Here is a 22,030-nt window from a genome sequence, read left to right on the forward strand (position 1 = left end):
ACCAAGATCAAGTTGGTTTCATATAAGGGATGCAGAGATGGTTTAATATATGCAAGTCAATGAATGTGATACATCACACAAACAGAATTAAAAACAAAATCATATGATCATCTCAATAGATGCTGAAAAAGCAGTCGACAAAATCCAGCCTCACTTTATGATTAAAGCCCTAAGCAAAATTGGCATAGAAGGGACATACCTCATGGTAATAAAAGTCATCTATGACAAACTCACAGCCAACATTGTATTGAACAGGAAAAGTGGAAAGCATTTCCCCTGAGAACTGGAACAAGATGAGGATGCCCACTTTCACCACTTCTATTCAACATAGTACTGGAAGTCCTTGCCAGGGCTGTCAGACAAGAGAAAAAAATAAAGAGCATCCAAATAAAAAAAGAGGAAGTCACACTATCATTGTTTGGTGATGATATGATTATTACCTGGAAAACCCTAAAGAATAATCCAAAAAGCTTCTAGATCTGATAAATGAATTCAGTAAAGTTTCAGGGTACAAAATCAATGTACACAAATCAGCAGCACTGCTATACACCAATAGCGACCAAGCTCAGAATCAAATCAAGAATTCAACCCCTTTTACAACAGCTGTAAAAATTAATAAAATACTTAGGAATATACCAAACCAAGGAGGTAGAAGACCTCTACAAGGAAAACTGCAAAACACTGCTGAAATAAATCACAGATGACACACACACACAAACGAAAACACATTCCATGCTCATGGATAGGTAGAATCAATATTGTGAAAATTACCATACTGCCAAAAAGCAATCTACAAATTCAATGCAATTCCCATTAAAATACCACCATCATTCTTCACAGAACTAGAAAAAGCAATCCTAAAATTCATATGGAACCAAAAAAGAGCCTGCATAGCCAAAGCAAGACTAAGCAAAAAGAACAAATCTGGAGGCATCACATTACTCGACTTCAAACTGTACTATAAGGCTATAGTTACCAAAACAGCATGGTACTGGTATAAAAATAGGCACATAGACCAATGGAACAGAATAAAGAACCCAGAAATAAAGCCAAATACTTACAGCTAACCGATCTTTGACAAAGCAAACAAAAACATGAAGTAGGGAAAGGACATCCTATTCAACAAATGGTGCTGGGATAATTGGCAAGCCATATGTAGAAGAAAGAAACTGGATCCTCATCTCTCACCTTATACAAAAAATCAACTCAAAATGAATCAAGTACTTAAATCTAAGGCCTAAAACCCTAAAAAATTCTAGAAGATAACATCAGTATCTAGTCATCTTCTAGACATTGGCTTAGGCAGAGTTCATGACCAAGAACCCAAAAGCAAATGCAACAAAAACAAAAATAAATACGTGGGACCTAATTAAACTAAAAACTTCTGCACTCTGATTACAGCAGAGCAAACAGATAACCCACAGAGTGGGAGAAAATATTCACAAAGGACTAATATCCAGACTCAGGGAACTCAAAAAACTCTGCAAGAAAAAACAAATAATCCCATCAAAAAGTGGGCAAAGGATATTAATAAATTCTCAAAAGAAGATATACAAATGACCAACAAACATACTTAAAAATGCTCAACATCACTAATTAGCAGGGAAATGCAAATCAAAACCACAATGAGATACCACCTTACTCCTGCAAGTATGGCCATAATTTTAAAAAATCAAAAAATAATAGATGCTGGCATGGATGTGGTGAAAAGGGAACATTTTTACACTGCTGGTGGAAATGTATACTAGTACAAACACTATGGAAAACAGTATAAAGATTTCTTAAAGAACTAAAAGTAGAACTTCTGTTTGATCCAGCGATCCCACTACTGGGTATCTACCCAGAGGAAAAGAAGTCATTATATGAAAAAGACACTTGTACATGCATGTTTATAGCAGCACAATTTGCAATTGCAAAAATATGGAACCAGGCTAAATGCCCATAGACCAAGTGGCTAAAGAAAGTGTGGTACATATACACCATGGAATTCTACTCAACCGTATAAAGGAACGAAATAATGGCAAATACAGCAACCTGGATAGAGTTGGAGACTATTACTCTGAGTGAAGTAACTCAGGAATGGAAAACCAAATATCATATGTTCTCATTGATAAGTGGGAGCTAAGCTATGAGGACACACAGGCATATGAATGATATAATGGACTTTGGGGATTTGGGAGGAAGTAGGGGTAAAGGATAAAAGACTACACACTGGATATAGTGTACACTGCTCAGGTGATGGGCTCACCAAAATCTCAGTAATTACCACTAAATAATTTATCCATGTAACCAAAAACCACCTGTTTTCCAAAAACTATTGAAAGAAATAAAAATAAATACATTAACAAAAAAGAATGTTCATAACATCTTTATTCTTAATAGCCAGCAATTAAAAGCAACCCAAATATCATTCAACAGAAGAATGGATAAAAACACTGTGGTATATTCACATGATGGAATATTTCTCAGCAACAAAAATGAATAAACTACTGATAAACACACAGTATGGATGGATCATAAACATGTTGAGCAAAATAATACAGACACAAAAAATGCACATTATATTACCATTTATATTATGTTCTAGAACAATTAAGATAATTAAACCCTTTGAACAATTAACCAAATGTTTAATTGAATTGTCTAATGTGTTTGATTAAATTACATTGAAATTGTTAAATTAATTAAACAATTAAAATAATTTCTATGGTAATAATCAGATCAATGGTTATCTTTTGCAAGAACTTTCTCAGGTGATAGAAATGTTCTATATCCAGTTTTGACTCTTAATTATACAGATGTATACAATTGTTAAAATTCTGCCAGGCATGGTGGCTCACACCTGTAATCCCAGCACTTTCGGAGGGAGAGGCAGGCGGATCACCTGAGGTCGGGAGTTCGAGACCAGCCTGACCAACATGGAGAAACCCCGTCTCTACTAAAAATACAAAATTAGCCAAGTGTGGTGGCGCATGCCTGTAATCCCAGCTACTTGGGAGGCTGAGGCAGGAGAACTGCTTGAAACCTGGAGTTGGAGGTTGCAGTGAGCCGAGATTGCACCATTGCACTTCAGCCTGGGCAACAAGAGCGAGACTTTGTCTCAAAAACAAACAAAAATACATTGAATGCCAAATATCTGTGGGATGTGTGTGTGTGTGTGTGTGTGTGTGTGTGTAGTTTAAAAATGATTGAATATAGCAAAGACATGGAATCAACCTAAATGCCTATCAATGGAAAAAAAGGAAGTGGTACATATATACTGTGGAATACTATGCAACCATAAAAAATAAGGAAATCATTTCCTTTGCAGGGACATGAATGGAGCTGGAGGCCATTATCCTTAGCAAACTAACACAGGAACAGAAAACCAAATACCACGTGTTCTCACTTATAAGTGGGAGCTAAATGATGAGAATACATGGATGCGTAGAGGGGAAGCACAGACAGTGGGGCCTCCTGGAGGGTGGAGGGTTGGGGGAGGGACAGGATCAGGAAAAATGACTAACTAGTACTAGGCTTAATACCTGGGTGACAAAATAATTTATACAACAAACCCCATGACACAATTTTACCTATATAACAAACCTGCACTTGTAGCCCTGAACTTAAAAGTTGTGTTTTTTTTTTTTGTACACAAAAAAACACAGCAAAAAAATTAAAACTGAAATTTTAACCATATTTATCTCTAAAAGTAATCTCATTACCTGTTAACATAGTATTTTAATTAAAACATATACGTATCTTCCCAAATGAAAGATAATTTAATCAGAAGAGTAGAATAGTTTTACATTTTTGGAAATCTCTCTAATGCCTGGCTTAATTAAAGACAGTTAAATTCTCTTTAAAAATGATTGAATAGAGCTATGTAAATCTTCAGAAGAACCTTTCAGTCATTTCAAAACACTAAATTCACCTTTAAGAAGAAAACAGGGAAATCAGTTTATAGTTGAGTAATTTTCTGCTGCTAATCCCTGTGATTAACCTATTGGCTCTCTACATTTTATCTCCATATATACTTCTGGAATTTTAATGATTTTTCAGTAAAGACATGATTTATCATACAGATCAACAAACATTTGTATATTTACTTATTTAAATGTTCAATAAGTAAAGAGTATTTTAGAATACTTATTTTTACACTGCCACTGTATCACTTGTATTAATTAGAAATGTTTTTAGCTTCAGGTAACAGATAACTTGACTAAAATGTTTTTAAGCACACATATAATTTTGTTTATTTAATAAAAATCCCTGAAGTCGGTAGTCTCAGTGGTGGCCCAGCATTTTAATGATATCCTGAGGACCAAGCTCTTCCTATCTGAGAAGAGCTTCCTATTACTATGATGGCTTTCATCCCTAAACTTGCCACTTCTCTTGGAGTTTTGCTACCTAAAGTAGATTTTCCTTCGCAAGGAAGGAGAAATAGTTTTTGAGTGGGTAGGCAAAAATAAATGTCTCAATTCTAATGCCCTATTTAAGAAAACCTAAGCCAGTCTTATCCACCCTATGCAAAAGAAAATGTCATAAACAGTGACCTAATTGTTGCTGCTTTAGCTCTAATTATAATTAGAGTGAGCATGATTACAGACATGCTTCTAACCCATGAAGGCTCCTTCCTAAAATTTCAGTCTAAATCACAATTTATATATTTCCTGTTTGTCTATCCTCTTCATCACGGTTTAAAAAAAAAAAAAAAAATTCTTAGCTACACTTATGCACTTTGTCTTCTAGATAGCTTGATAATTAGCTTGCCTCATTTAGTTGTTTATAATTTTTGCAAGCATTTTGATTGAAATGACATTGCATTTACAAAGCAATTTTGGTGGAATTGAAAATTGCATATAGTTTTGTAAGTATTACGAGAAAGAGTTTCCTCTGTACATTGATGAATCTATCTGTAAGCAAGATCCTTGAAGAGGCTGATGTTGTAGGGGAGAAAGACAGTGAAGAGTGGCTCACATCCCACCTAAAATGATGGCTGGCAAATACGATGTAGCCACAACGTTTCGAGTAAGTGAAAATACTTACAAAGAATTACATTATAGTGCTTTGTAAAATTTAAGTTTCTTTGAGTCAGGGTCTTTCTCTGTCACCTTGGCTGAAGTGCAGTGGTGTGAAAAATAGCTCAATGTAAGCTTAAATTCCTAGACTCAAACATTTGTCTCACCTAGGCCTCCCAAAGCACTGGGATGACAGGCATGAACCACCACACCTGGAAGGTATTATAATACCAAGCAAAAGTATAAACAGAGAAGTGGGAGAAGAGCTGGTGTAGTGACTAAAACAAAACAAGAGGAATGAGATTCAGCCCTGAAGGAATATTATTTGGCACTAAAGGAACATTATTATGCTACAGGCACTGATATACTGCAATAAACTGTATTTGGACATCACAAAGAATTCCCATGATAACAAAAATGAGGTCTGGCATCATTCATAAGAGTCCTGTTCTCCTATATAAAATAGATCAGCATTCTCCTATAATGAGTCACAAAGTAACTAGGCTTTCATCCACAGTTAAGATTTATCATGAGACTTAAATTAGATACTGTATAAAGTGCTTGATATATTGCCAGTCATATAGTGCGGGCTTAGTAAATGGTTACTATTACTATACATAGAGGAATATAATCATAGATAGTATTAGCTCCACTTTACAGATATGGATAATGAGGCTAAGATCCCTTCAACAGCTTTTTCAAGGTCTTACAGATGATATACACCTGTCTGACTCCTAAATTATGTTACGTTCTCACTATACTTTGCTACCTACATTATCTATCCAGTATCTTATTCTAGGTAAGCCACTTACCAAGCTTTTTGGTTAAGGATGATTACATCAAGGCGACAATTTCCCCCTGCCAAGACAGATGTATGGCGTGATCAGTCTGCTCATTAAAAAATGGGGAAAGAAACTTGAATTGGAAAGTTTCCCCAAAACATGGAATCTATGGACATGAAAGTCATCATAAATGCCTTCAATACATTTGTTTGATTTCAAGATTATCACAGAATCAGTGGTTGTCAGACACTGAAGATCATCTAGTCCATGCCCTTTAAATGATAGAACGACAGCTGAGCAGGTAAGGAACTTGCAAGAATTAGCACTAGAATCCAGGCCTCCTGAATCCCAGGCCATTCCAGTTCTATGAACTAATATTATGGACACAAAATGTGAATTGTATCAATCTATGTATGAAAACCATACCTTTTTATAGCAACATTAAGAATCATTACATACTTTACTAAATCTAAAAATTATTCAAAATATTTTTATGTTTAAAATTTTTCTTTGTAATTTGTTTTACTATAGCTAAGGAAACAGAGCAAACTTCCCCCTCATTCCTGCTCTATTCCTTAGCATTGAAAAGTTTGATGGGTATTCTTCCATCTTTTTGTCAATTCATTTAAATACTTGGAATTTAGATATTTAGCTTGGGAGGTTAGCTAGCTGAAAAATCTTCTACTTGTTTTTTTGTCAGTCAATACAAACAAATCTACTTAACTTTTTATAGCTGCTGCATATATTCAATTGCATCAATATTTTATAACTTATTTTATTATTCCCTCATGATAATTTGTTTCCAATATTTCAAAATTAGTTTTCAGAAAAGTGCTGCAATTAATCTCTACATGCCTCTTTGTGCACTTGTGTGCTCAGTCTTTCTCGGGATAGATACCAGGTATACCAGTATAATATCTAAACACAGTTACAATCATACCTATATCTGTAGGGGATTGGTTCCAGGATCTCTCACAGATAACAAAATTCGCGGATACTCAAGTCCCTGTCCACATTCTCCCATATACTTTAAGCCATCTCTAGATTATTTATAATACCGAACACAATATAAATGCTATGTAAATGGTTTTACAATTTATTGTTTAGGGAATGACCAAAAAAAAAGTATGTATGTGTTTAGCACATAAGCAATATTTTTTTTTCCTGACTCCACATTTGGTTGAATCCTTAGGTATGGAACCCATGGATATTAAAAGCTGACTGTACATGCTGCTGCCAGTTTACATAACTTCCAGTAGTATATGAGAAATATGTGCTAAATATGTGCTAACTCTTGACATTACTAATTCTTAGGTGTTACCTGATGGGCAAGTAATGATATTTTATGCTTCTATTCATTCAAATGTATGCAATTCGCAGTATGTTAACACAATATTTGTATTTCTTTCCCTTTTACTTATTTTTTACTTTTGTATTGCTTGTCCTTTTCATATGAGTGTATAAGATATCTATATTTTCTTGATATTAATTCATTATGTGTTATATAGAACAACCATATTTTCCAAGTATTTTTTCTGGAGGGCATGGAACTGTTTCTTAATTTTCGTTTGACAAAATCAGTCATTCTTTTCCTTTTTGATGTCTATGTCTTTCCTACCTGAAGATTATAAGAATACACTTTAACTTTTACTTTTGTATCTGGCTTCTTTAAGTTTAGCTTTTTTTACCCATCTCAAATGCAAATGTGAAGGATTATGTGGTTTAGTTAATAAAGTTGTAGAATTATGTTACAAAGCAGTAAGCATTCAGGAAATGAAAACTCAATTGTGTATATATAATATATACATATTATATACTATATGTAATATATAAAGATATATATTTATTTATATATATACAAAAAATATATATATATATTTTTTTAAAACTGAAAAACCTTCCCATCATCCCCAGAGGGTTTATATTCATTTATTGGAGAAATAAGTCTATCTAAATCTTATTTTGCCCATTTTCCAAGCTTTGTGTTAATTTCTATTTTTAGCATATTTTGGCTTTTAATTTATCTTATTTTCTGCATTTTGTTGAGTTGTCAACTTCTCTTTGTTCACTGCTCCTTTTCAACATATTGCATCTTTGTATTTCAATTGAAACTTTAATCCATATAAAATTAATATTATATATGTTACTGTATATTTAAATGTGGAAAATACAGTTGATCACTTATGATATCTATCCATGACAAAATGTTGTCATGCTTTCACTTTTCTTCACTCCATGCTCCTACCTCACAACACATGTGCACACATATGTGCATCCAGTTGACATTCTCTGGAGTTTTCAACCTAAACCAATATTAAATTCTGTGACATAATACATTAGGAAATATTTAAAGAGAAATAAAAGTTTGGCTACTTTGCTTAGCAAAATGAAAACTAAATCTTGGGAGAGGAAGATATTGACCTCAAGAAAAGATAGAGAAAGAAGATGTCGCTTTAAAAGAGGTTTTTGTGGACTGCAAACTTTCTAACTCCTTAAATGTCCAAAATTTTCTTTATCTTCATGCTTGTAAAGGTAAGTGTACATGCATATTTATATATGTATGTGTGTATATAAGCATATATACATGCATGCACATGTGTGTATATATGCATGTATACCACACACACACACACATACGACAAAGAAATAATATCAAGAATATGTAAGAAAAATGTTATTTAATTTCAAAAGAGAAAGGGATAGAAACTGGTTACAGGTATAAGAGGAAGCCCCAACGCACATGAAAACTCGTTAAACTATAGTCCATACCACAGAAATGCAGAATAAAATAACTCAGAAATTTATATTTTTTCCAAAGAGATGGGTATATTTTTAAGATGAAAATAATAACTCACATTGGCAAGGAAATGTTCACTCTATCACATTTTTGTGAGGGTGGAACTGATAAAAAAGTTTTTGAGATTAATCTGATATAATAGATAAAAATTTTAAATATACATGTTGAGCCATTTCCTTCTAGTAATCTATCAAAAATAATTCAAAAAGGTACATATAAGGATGTTTACTGTAATATATATGTAGTAGCAAATAATTAGAAATTACACAAGTATCCATCAATAAGACATAAAAAATAATTATGGTACATCTATGTGGGTGAATATTGGGCAGCAAAGAAAGTGAATTATTTTTATATATAAGTATATAGATATATCTATACATATAAATAATTTCATATATATTTTTATATAAACCAATTTGTTACATCTAATATAAGCCAAACTACTAAGGTAGGTTATGTTTGTAGATTGAGATTAAATTTTTTTTTGCTTTCTAATTTATATACACTCTGTTAAATTTTCATTTTTACCAGGCACATACATCATTTTATTTATTAAATTTATCTTCAGAGGAATGATGTCAGCAAAAAATGGCAGAGTAACGAGCTTCAAAAGTCTTACTCTCCAAAAAAAATCAAGAAAAACTGGCAAAAACAGTCAGAACCAACTTTTTCAGGACATTGGAAACTAAGCAAAAGCTGTAGTAACTTAGGTGCTACTTATTCAAGTAAAACAGCTAAATCTCAGGAAGAACAGTGAGCTTTGTGGTATTTTAACTTACTCTGTCCCATTCCCTCTTCCCCAGTGGTAGACTTGAAAACAATAGCCTGCATTCCTAATATCTGTATAGGAGGGAGGATAATGGATCTCATTTACAAATTATCCTTAGTTGATCTGTCAAGTGGTTTACTGGGAGATCCACTCAAACGTTTGTCTTTATTTTGCCTGAGTGGAACTCTCACGTGCTAAAACCTGTACTCAGAAGACATTCGTTGAAAACATTTACAGATAAATATTTTAGTCTTTGCTGCTGAGGCAATGGATAACAGTGGGGCAAACAATACACTAAGCAAAAAGCTTGTAAGGAAAGGCTGGGGAGTGAGATGTTTTGGGGGAATAAGGGCTTCGAAAAGTTCCAATATATTCCTGGGATTATGGAAAGCTCTCTGCATGCCAGGATTCTGCCCATGCTCAGGGAAGACCTGAGAATGTCCTAAGCTCTTATCTCTGGTTGACTTTGAGGCCCTGTGCAAACAGGTAATGAAGGTTAAGTCAGAGTTGTAAACTTCTTGGCTAAGTGTTGAAGGCATGCCTTTTCCCCAGAACCAATATGCAAAACTGGGATATTTTTTGGTTCCAGACTTTAGGGAAATCTCTATCTGATCATTAGCTGACCACTAAGATAATGGAACAGAAACTTCAGTGAGCACACATGATAAAGAATACATATTTTACAAAATTAATTCACATAAGAACACAAACTTTACAAAATTAGCTTACATGATAAACAATACAAACTTTACAATATTAGCTTAGAAAAGTCACTAAACAAACAACCACAATAAGCACAATGACAGTAAATCCCAGAAAGGGAGGAAATCTGATTTTCAGAGTTCCCACATTATAACATTCAAAACGTCCAATCTTCAGGGAAAGAAATGAAGCATACATAAAACTAAGAAAGCATGAGTTATTCAGATCAAGAAGAAAGAAAGTAAAGATTACAGTGAAGGCAAATGTAAGACCGAATAGATAAATAATAGAGAAAATTAATTAAATGAAAAGTTGGTTCTTTGAAGAGATGAAAAATTGATCATCATTTAGCTAGATGGACCAAAGGGGGAAAAAAGACTCAAATTACTAAAATTGAGAATGAAAGTGGGGATGTTATTATTTTCCTTACAGAAATAAAAAGGATCATAAAAATACTTTGAATAATTATATGCCAGTGAATTAGATAACCTAGATATATTGGACAAATTCCTAAAATTACACAAACTGTTATAGGAGAAAAAAGATTTATTTTCTAATCCACTGCTAGGTTCATAACTGAGTGCCATATAAGAAAGGACAGATTAATAAGAGAAAAGCATAACATATTTATTTAATGTAAGTTTTAAGTGACATAAGAGGCTTCAGAAATGAAGATCCAAAGAAACAGGAAAACCTATGTCTTTGTATACTTAGGATTGATAAAGAGTGGATAGTCATGCAGAAGTATGATTGGAGGGCAAACTGGTATGATCTCATGGTAATAAACTGAAAGAAACATAGCAACACCTGTTAGCACAGATTCTTCTCTACATCCTGTGTCTTCAGAGATAAGTACATTCCTTTCCTTAAGGTATATGGTGGGTACCTCTGGAATGGTTTTATGACCTATTTCAAGAGACAGTCAGCTCGGTTTTATGGCCTGTTTCAGGAGAGAAGGGGCAAGAAGAAGATGAGAGCAACTCTGTTGCTTCAACTCTTTTGTCAAATGCCAAGGTGTCCTATTTTGGGGTAGCATGTACTGAACTGTATCACTACCAAAACAGACTCAAGAATAAATAGAAAATCTGCTATAACAAGTAAAAAGATTGAGTAAGTAATCAAATCGTTTCCAATAAAGTACAGCCCAAGGCCAGGTGACTTCATAGATAAATTCTATTAAATGTTTAAAGAAGAATTAATACCAATCCTAAAATTATTCCAAAACATAAAAAAGGTGTGGGAACACTTTCTAACTCATTCTACATGGCCAGTATTACCTTGATACTAAAGTCAGAAAAATACACCAAAAGAAAAGGAGGCTACAGACCAATATCCCTTATGAATATCAATGCAATCACCATCAACAAAACACTACCTAACCCAAGTCACCAGCATACGAAAAGGAGTATACACCATGAGTGAGAATTATCTCAGAAATGTAAAATTGGTTTAAAAATACACGAACATCTCAACAGATGCAGAGAAAACATTTGACAAAATCCAACACCCTTTCACGACAAAAACACTCAACAAACTAGGAATAGAAGGAAACTTCCTTAACCCGATGAAAGGCATCTATGCAAAACTCACAACATCAAACTTAATGGTGAAAAACCAAAAGTTTTCTCTGTAACAACAGAAACTGTTTCTGTTGTTACAGAGAAAACTTTTGGTTTCTGTTGTAGTGATAGAGTTCTAGTCTGAAGGATGTCTACTCTCACCATTTCAATTCAATATTGTACTGCAAATAATATCTAGATACATTAGGCAAGAAAAGGAAATATAAGGCATCTGGACTGGCAAATAAGAAGTAAAACTATATTAGTAGATGACATAATCTTATATATAGGAAACCTTAAATAATCCACCAAACCAACCAACCAACCGACCGACCATAACTCTCCCAGAGCTAATAGTTTATTTCAGTTGTGTTTCAGGATGCAAGGTCAATATTTTGTATTAAATACAAAAATTAATTGTATTTCTATACACTAGCAATAAACAAATTGAAAGTGAAATTTAGAAAACAATTCAATTTACAATAGCATCAAAAATAATAAACTACTTAAGAATAAATTAAGCCAAAAAAGGCAAGCCATGTACACTGAAAACTACAAATCATTGCAAAAGAAATGAAGAAGTCCTAAATAATGGAAAGATATCCCGTGGTTATTGACTGGAGGACTTAATGTTGTTAAGATGGCAATAGTACACCAAGTTACCTACAGATTCAATGCAATCCCTTTCAAATTTCTAACTGCCTTTTTTTTTTTTTGCAGAAATGGACAAGCTAATTCTAAAATTCATATAAAAATGTAAGAGACCCAGATACCCAAAACAATATTGAGAAACAAGAACAAAATTGAAGGGCTCACACTTCCCAATTTTAAACCTTTCTAGCAAGTTTTAAGATTGGGAAGTCATTACAGTAATTAAAGCAGTACGATACTGGCATAAGGATAGGCATATGGCATAAAGGCAGACAATGGAATAGAATTGAGCTTCTAGAAATACACCTATACATCTTGGTCAATTAATTTTTGACAAAAATACTAAGATCGTTAAATGAGGGAAAGAATAGTTTTTTTCCACAAATGGTGCCGGGGCAATTGGATATCCACATACAAAAGAGTGAATTTAGATTCCTATATCACACAATATACAAAAATTAACTCAAAATGGATCAAATCCCTAAATATAATAGCGAAAACTACAAAACTTTTAAAAAGGAAACAACTGTAAATCTTCTGACCTTAGTTTAGGCAATGTATTAGGCTGCTCTTGCATTGCTATAAAGAAATACCTGCCATAACAAAGTACCCGTAGACTGAGTAGCTAAAACAACAGAAATTTATTTTCTCACTGTTCTGGAAGATGGAAGTCTGATATCTAGGTGCCAGCAGGTTTGGTTTCTCCTGAGGCTTCTCTCCTTGGTTTGTAGGTGGCCACCTTCTTGCTGTGTCCTCACATGACCTTTTCTCTGTGCACCAAATTCTAATGTCTCACTCGTCATATAAAAGCACCAGTCAGATTGGAACAGGGCTCACCTGTATTACCATAATTGTCTTTTTAAAGGTCTGATTTCCAAATATGGTCCCATTCTGAGGTACAGTGGGGGGGTTGGGACTTCAACATATAAATTTTGTGGAGACACAATTTGGTCCATAACAGGTATATATATCCAAGAGAATTTAAAATATACGTGCAGCCTGATTTTACCTCCACAATTAAAGTTGAAGAAATTCTGAAGTTAAAAAATAAAACACATACTCATACAAAATCTTGTACAAGGCAGTTCGTAGCAGCACTCTATACAGAAGCCAGAAAGGAGAAACAACTCAAATATGTTGTCAACTGATGAATAAATAAACAAAATGTGGTATATGTCCACACAATTGAATATTATTTGGTCATAAAAAATGAAATACTGAAACATGCTCCAGCATCAATGAACCTTAGAAACATCATGCTAAATTAAAGAAACCAGACACAAAAGGCCACATATAGTATAGCATTTATATTAAATATCCAGAACAGGCAAAATTGAGATAGAAGGCAAATCAATAGTCATCAGGGGATAGGGGGAGTGTGGAATTGGGAGGCACAGGGTTTCTCTTAGTGATGATGTAAATGTTTTGTAATTAGATACTGGTTATGTTTGTACAGCATTATGAATATGCCAAAAATCAGTGAACTGTACAATTTAAAATTGTTGAAATAGTAAATTTTATATTATGTGAATTTTAGCTCAAAAAAGTAAAATTAACATAACTTACCACAATTGATGAAATACTACAAATATTCCAGTAAAAATGTAATAATCTCTTTATTCTATTTTCATGCTCCCCCATTAGCCTGGGAACCAATGTACACAGCCTGATGTGAGTCCATTCACACTTTTTTACTCTGCCCACTCAAATATAAGAATGTATGAGCACACATGTGCACACACATACATTTTTTATTATTTTATTTGCTTTAACACTAGTGGAATCATACCATATGCTTTATATTACAGCTTACAGACATCCTTCAGGTCAATAAACAGGGCTCTATCTCATTCTTTTTTAACAGCTGTATAAAAGTCCATAATTGTGTACTAGTGAGGGTTCTCCAGAGATACAGAACCAATAGGATGTATATATAGAGAGATAAAGAGATTTATTTTAAGGAATTGCCTCATGTCGTTATGTAATCTGACAAGTCTCAAGATTTCCAGTCATCAAGCTGGAGACCCAGGAGAGCTAATAGTGTAGTTCCAGTTTGAATGTGAAAGCCCGAGAATCAGGAGGGCTGATGGTGTAGTTCCTAGTCTGAATGATGAGGGAAGGCTCAAGACCCAGGAAGAGTCAATGTTTAAGTTTAAGTCTAAAGGCATTTGCATTTAAAGCTTTAAATCATGGTTGTTTTGGCATCGTGAAATTATGTTTAATTTTTATTTGAATTTGCATCTTCTGGGTTGCATTTACAGTGTCTTTTATCATGCTTTTTCCTTTTTGTTTTTGTTTCATAATGCTTTCAAATATTCCTGATTTTTTTCATTATGGCTTCAAAATTCCTTTCTTCTTTAGGATGATAATTCTCACCCTCACTATAGAGATTATGCAAATATTCTTCCAGTTTTCATATTTGTATTTTTAAAATTTAAATTCTGAATTCATCTGGCATTAATTTTTATATGTGGCATAAGATAAGGATCTAGCCTTTTTCCTCCAGATGGAAAGTCAGCTATGCAAACACTTCTGCTAAAATAAGCCCTCCATTTTCCACTAAGTTAGAATAAAACCATTGATGAATATAAAGTCTTCACATTCATTTGGGTCCACTTCTGTACTTTTTATTGTATTTCACTAATCTGTTTATTTTTGGGTCAATACTATTTTGAGTATACAATTTTATAGATATTTGGCAAGGCAAGTTCCTCTTGCCACTCTTTTTATTTTTGATGATGTGCTTGACCAATCTTTGGCTATTATTCATGCATACAACTTGTAAAACCATTTCTTTTTTTGAGATGGAGTTTTGCTCTTGTTGCCCAGACTGGAGTGCAGTGGTACGATCTCTTCTCACTGCAACCTTCTCCTCCCGAGTTCAAGTGATTCTCCTGCCTTAGCCTCCTGAGTAGCTGAGATTGCAGGCATCCACCACCACGCCTGGCTAATTTTCTGTGCTTTAGTAGAGATGGGGTTTCACCATGTTGGCCAGGCTGGTCTCGAACTCCTGACCTCAGGGGATCCACCTGCCTCAGCCTCCCAAAGTTCTGGGATTACAAGCATGAGCCACCACACCCGGCCTGTAAAACAATTTTTTATGCAACTCACATAACAGAAATGTTATTTAGAACTTCAATAATGTTCTTCATTATTTAGAGGATTATTTACATTTTTATATAAAATGAAAATCAGGTGTGGTGGCATGTGCCTGTAGTCCTAGCTACTCAGGAGGCTGAGGTGAAAGGATCACTTGAGCCCAGGAGTTTGAGTCCAGCCTGGGAAATAAAAAGAGACCCCATTGCTAAAACATATAATTAAAAGAAAGATTACAAAAAAAAGATACTCCTATCACCCTTGTCACTCAGAAATTACGAAAGATTCAGGGGCTCTGTGTCAGGAACTGAACACAAAGGCCAAAATATATATATATTTTATTACATATCCTGGAAAATCAAGAAGTAAATTTAGATATATAATTACAATGGTCAAGTAAGTATAATTTCTTTCACCTTGTTTTCATTCATTCATTCAACAAAAATCTATTAATTAGAACTGTCTGTAAGATTACATATAATAGAAAGCTTTCAGACACATAATTATTATTTTTATTATATTTTAAATTATAGGGTACATGTGCACAACGTGCAGGTTTGTTACATATGTATACATGTGCCATGTTGGTGTGCTGCACCCATTAACTCGTCATTTACATTAGGTATATCTCCTAATGCTATCCCTCCCCTCTCCCCCGACCCCATGACAGGCCCCGGTGTGTGGTGTTCCCCTTCCTGTGTCCAAGTGTTCTCATTGTTCAATTCCCACCTATAAGTGAGAACATGCGGTGTTTGGTTTTTTGTCCTTGTGATAGTTTGCTCAGAATGATGGTTTTCAGCTTCGTCCATGTCCCTGCAAAGGACATGAACTCATCCTTTTTTATGGCTGCATAGTATTCCATGGTATCTATGTGCCACATTTTCTTAATCAAGTCTATCATTGCTGGACATTTGGGTTTGTTCCAAGTCTTTGCTATTGTGAATAGTGCCGCAATAAACATACATGTGCATGTGCCTTTATAGCAGCATGATTTATAATCTTTTGGGTGAATACCCAGTAATGGGATGGCTGGATCAAATGCTATGTCTGGTTCTAAATCCTTGAGGAATTGCCACACTGTCTTCCACCGTGGTTGAACTAGTTTACAGTCCCATCAACAGTGTAAAAGTGTTCCTATTTCTCCACATGCTCTCCAGCACCTGTTGTTTCCTGACTTTTTAATGATCGCCATTCTAAGTGGTGTGAGATGGTATCTCATTGTGGTTTTGATTTGCATTTCTCTGATGGCCAGTGATGATGAACATTTTTTCATGTGTCTGTTGGCTGCATAAATGTCTTCTTTTGAGAAGTGTCTGTTCATATCCTTTGCCCACTTTTTGATGGGGTTGTTTGATTTTTTCTTGTAAATTTGTTTAAGTTCTTTGTAGATTCTGGATATTAGCCCTTTGTTAGATGGGTAGATTGTAAAAATTTTCTCCTACTCTGTAGGTTGCCTGTTCACTCTGATGGTAGTTTCTTTTGCCGTGCAGAAGCTCTTAATTATTAAATACCATTTTCTGTGTGCCTCACAGAAAATTGAAGTTAGGAAAAAAATTAAAATATTTAATATATTGTGTAAACACAGTAATTTATAAAACAAATCAGATTTACTGGTGTTCAAACCCTCAGTTTGGTAAGTTTTCTCGTGAATTATTTTCCAAAATGTTTATAAGACATTCTTAGGAGCCCTAAGTCTCCTTTATATAATTTGCAAAATATAAATGTTCAAATTTGTGTACAAAGATGTTCTCTGTAACATGGTTTGACTAGTGAAATTGTTAAAACAATCTAAATGTCATTAAAAATATATTATTACATATCCAGACTTTGTAATTTTTTTGTAGGCATTAAAAGAATAATGTATAGCTATATATTATGACATGGAACACTTCCAGTATATACTAGTTAAGTAAAAAAAAAGCACATGGCAGAGAAAATATGCACAGTATATTCCTATGATGTAAAATTTTTGCAGACACATGTGTATATAATACATACAATTTATATATGCATATAAAAAGGCCTGGAAATATGTATAATAAATGTTAACAGTAGTTACCATTGGGAGTGGGAGATGGGGGAAATGGGATGTAAGGGAATTTCACTTTCATTTTTACATGTTTGCATTGCTTTAATTTTTTTCAATGTACTTGTTAAAATAAAAAGCAACTTTAAAGTAAATTAAAAAATGAATACAGTGTGTGTCTTCGCTTTAAATGTTGTTTTACATTCTGTAAAATAATTTTTAAAGGTGTCTTTAATACAGTTTCTATAGCTTTCTAGTTAGATGTATTATTAGGCAATTTCCGTATTAAATGGTTATTGCCAATGTAGATAAGAGGAATTATTATATATTTATAAGTATATACAGGGTTTTACCAATTATTTAAAATTAATTTTAGCAGTCTGAAAGTCTCTTGAGATGTCTAGATATAGAGACTAGGCAACTCTATGTAGTTGTTGTTTTGGTAGTTTCACTATTTTAATCACAGATTTTGTAATTTTTAAGTGTTTTACCATAGTTTTTATGGTAAAATATTTTTACCATACAACTGTTAAAATCAGAAACAAAAACTATTTCATAGAAAAGCTAGTCTTAAAGTTGATTTTAACTAAAAATATTTTTTTTTCAGAAAAAATAAATTGAACATGAGTTGAACTTCAAAATCAATAGGAACCATCATGATTAATATGACTTATTGATTATGCTTACATCATTTAGAGTCAGTTTTTCAGATTTTCAGTAATTGTGTCTTTGGTCAAATAAAAAGGAAATAAAAGGGGAAAAAAGAGAAACAATGATCACACAAACTATTTGATGCAATCTGGATCGTATGAAGTAGATACAGCCTCACCTGTAGAAGAACATTCTAAGTTTCAGACTCTTCAGTCTGCTCCCTCATTATTAGCAGCATCCATTTATTCATATGACAGTAGATATAGAGTTAGAAGTCCAAATTATTACTATCAAATAGAACAAATAGAAGTTCATTTGAGGAGTGCAAAAGAAATTTAGATGTATTCTATCTCTTAGGCTGAACAGTTGATATAAACAAGTCAATTTCCATACTCCCATCATTTAAAATCATAGGTTATATGGCCGGGCGTGGTGGCTCATGCCTGTAATCCCAGCACTTTGGGAGGCCGAGGCGGGGGGATCACAAGGTCAGGAGATCGAGACCACGGTGAAACCCCGTCCCTACTAAAAATACAAAAAATTAGCCAGGCGCGGTGGCTGGTGCCTGTAGTCCCAGCTACTTGGGAGGCTGAGGCAGGAGAATGGCAGGAACCTGGGAGGTGGAGCTTGCAGTGAGCCGAGATCACGCCACTGCACTCTAGCCAGGGGGACAGAGCAAGACTCCGTCTCAAAAAAATAAAAAAAATTTAAAAAAAAAAAATCATAGGTTATGATTATCATCATCATCATCATCATCTATGTTTCTAGCAGTTAAGAGGAATTGCCACAACATAATTAAAGAAGGAAAGAAGTATTCAGTTTTCTTTGTTTGTTTTTTGAGACAGTTTCCTGCTCTGACATCCAGGCTGAAGTGCAGTGGCTCAATCATAGCTCACTGCAGCCTCCAACTCCCGGGCTTAAGTGATCTTCCCTCCACAGCTTTCGGAGTAGCTAGGATTAAAGGTTGGCACCACCATGCCTGGCTATTTTCTTTTAATTGATTTTATTTTATTTTTTCATAGAGACGAGGTCTTGCTATGTTGTTCAGGTTGGTCTTCAACTCCTACACTCAAGCTAACCTTCCACGTCGGCCTCCCAAAGTTCTGGAATTACAGGTGTGAACTATCACACCCAGCCAGTATTCAGTTTCCATTCGAGAATATTATGGAGAAAAACCCCTTTGTAGCTTTGTGTTTGGTGGATTTTCTTTTAATATGTAGAACTAAATAATTCTGGGTAAACTGACCATATAAGTCTGGAAAAGGCTATCCATTAAAAGAATAAGAATATCTCACTTATAAGCTAATGCTGACCACATTTTCATGAGTTAAAAACATCTGAAACAACAATTCTTAATATACACAATGATAGCTCCTTCACGCGTTTCCTACCCTATATCCGGAAGATAGTCACAAACAACACTTTTTAAAATGCCTTCTACAACAATGAATTTGTACTTCAAAAGTTACATAACTCATCCTGGCCAACATAGTGAAACACCGTCTCTACTAAAAATACAAAAATAAGCTGGGCATGGTGGTGCGTGCCTGTAGTCTCAGCTACTCAGGAGGCTGAGGCAGGAGAATTGCTTGAACCCGGGAGGTGGAGGTTGCAGTGAGCCGAGATCACGCCACTGTACTCCAGCCTGGCGACAGAGCAAGACTCTGTCTCAAAAAACAAACAAACAAACAAACAAAAAACAAAAGTTACATAACTCAAAGAGTAGGTCTATTGCAGCCTTATTTTATTCTGTCATGCTTGATTGTGACAAGCCCCTCAAGAATGCATCCACATGCTAATAGCCAAAAAATATTCATTAATCATTTGTGTCTACCTGCAAGGAAAATAATATCAAAACCATTGGCAACAATAGATAACAGGCACCACAGGCTAGCCAGGACCTAGATCCTGCTTGGGTCTTGGTCCTGCTTGTCCATGGAAATTGCTAGATACATGAGTCCTTATGAAATATAGTTTCTAAGGATCATCATGACAATAGTCTACACCTTAGGCAGACAAAGTATTAATGATGGGACAATTATCTTTCTCAGCTATTACATAGTTTTTGCCAGCTGCACATTCTGGTCTCTGCTGCCATCAGATACATGGCTTCTCTGAATTGAAACTGAAATTGTCTTTACTCCCAAAGCACCCTAATGCTTTGAACTAATCTCAGTATACCATTCCTAGTAATTCCAAACATACTTGAGACCCTTCAAAACAGCCGCAATTAATTTTAAGAACACTAGATCTTAAAATTTTAATACCTTATAACAATTAAAGATATGGTAATTGCCTAGAAAGTTAAGTGTAACCTAGCAGAAAAATCTCTAAGCAAGCCCACTATAACTTTACATACAAATAATTGAAAAATGAGTTAGAGATGTCCAAGAAGAGATCAAGGCAGGATTTTACAGGGTGGCACAATCTTGGTGGAATCCTATAGATTGGACACTGTATCGCTTCTCGGCCTTTTGGCTAAGATCAAGTGTAGCTTGGACACTGTTACTCATATTTGCATATCTGGCAAATTAATTCGTCAGTCTGCTTTGTGCTAATTAAGGTATCAGAGACAAACTACATCTAACCAAACTTATAAGAGACAGATGTATAAACTGCATTCAAATAAATGTATTGCTAAAGAGTTTCTCATAAACTAAAGTGACTACACAATTTATTGTCCAAACTGCCACGGTTAAGATTGAAAATGGGGAACTATTAATAATTAAGCTGGAACAAGAGTTACAAACTATGACTGTCCAGGACAAATCAGGACATATGGTCGCTCCACCCATGATGCAAATACTCATCTCCATGGTCCAGTGCATCGCCCATCTACTATGTATTGAGGTCTCCAAGAATTCAAAATAGTAATTTTAAATTTACATGGTCAGCATAAACTTAGACAAAGGAGATAGACAGTTCTGGCAATTGATACATCTATCTAGTAGGGTAGGCAGGCACAGTGCATCAGAATCTATTTGTTGATGTGCATCAGAATCTACTTGTTGACTGTAACATAAGGATGCCACTCAGGCCCAGTGTGTCATCCTCTTTGGACAGAATTTTTTACTCCTCCTTTCTAGGTCCAGCTTTCCTCTATTTATTCAGATTGGATACAATTCAACTGATCAGATTTCAAAAATTTAGGTTACAAAAACCATTTCAGTCTTTTCTCCCTGAAGAGGTATCCTCATCACTTGAACTCAGGAATTTTCCACATCTTGTCACCTACATCCACATCAACCATATCTTAGTTTATAGCTACAGATGTTTATTTTTGTCTGTTAAGTGTTAAAAATAAAATAACCTTTTGAAAATGAAACAAGGGAGAAGAAAATCTGAAGTTTTTATACTTCATCTTTATGTACTGATAACAATCTTGCTCTGCACTGATTTATACAAGATAATATTAAAGCTATGTGTAATTTATAGCTAAAATAAAACATATTATTAAAGGAGATCAAAGGGTTTGTGTGACAATTCAGAATAGAGCAATTACCACTGAATTTATTTCAAGCTTGGTTTAATGATAAGTAAAGAAGATGTATAACAATTGGTTAAACAACTAAACCTACAATTGGAGGAAGTAAAGCTTTGGCATCAGTGAGATGTAGATGAGAATGACGAGCTTAATCAGAACTTAGTTTTGATACCAACAGCAAGCAACCTGCAAGCATGTGCTTATACAAGGTGTCTTCAATATATCCATGAAAAATGCTTATTATAAAAAAAACTATGCATAGATCTCAAAAATTTTTTGCACCAAAATAGCTTATACCAATTTCTTATAACATGTCAGAACAGAATCTAGTTGGAGGCACTAAGAATAGACATCAGTTTGAAAAAAAGCCCGTACCAGAGAAGCATGAATTCTGATAAAATTGAAGCAAAAACAAACATCAAATGTATGGTGAAGCTTGGGTAGAGGAATAGTGAAATCATTGATGCTTTACAAAAAGTTTATGGGGATAATGCCCCAAATAAATAAGTT

The 22,030-nt window shown here is 34.3% G+C and overlaps 1 pseudogene; it reads left to right on the forward strand.

Moving 5' to 3' along the window:
• Positions 1–20,494: 20,494 nt before the first annotated feature.
• On the forward strand, positions 20,495–20,633 carry LOC112616791 (annotated as a pseudogene).
• Positions 20,634–22,030: the final 1,397 nt, after the last annotated feature.

This window comes from Theropithecus gelada, chromosome X (genome assembly GCF_003255815.1).
Source record: "Theropithecus gelada isolate Dixy chromosome X, Tgel_1.0, whole genome shotgun sequence".
Lineage (NCBI taxonomy): Eukaryota > Metazoa > Chordata > Mammalia > Primates > Cercopithecidae > Theropithecus > Theropithecus gelada.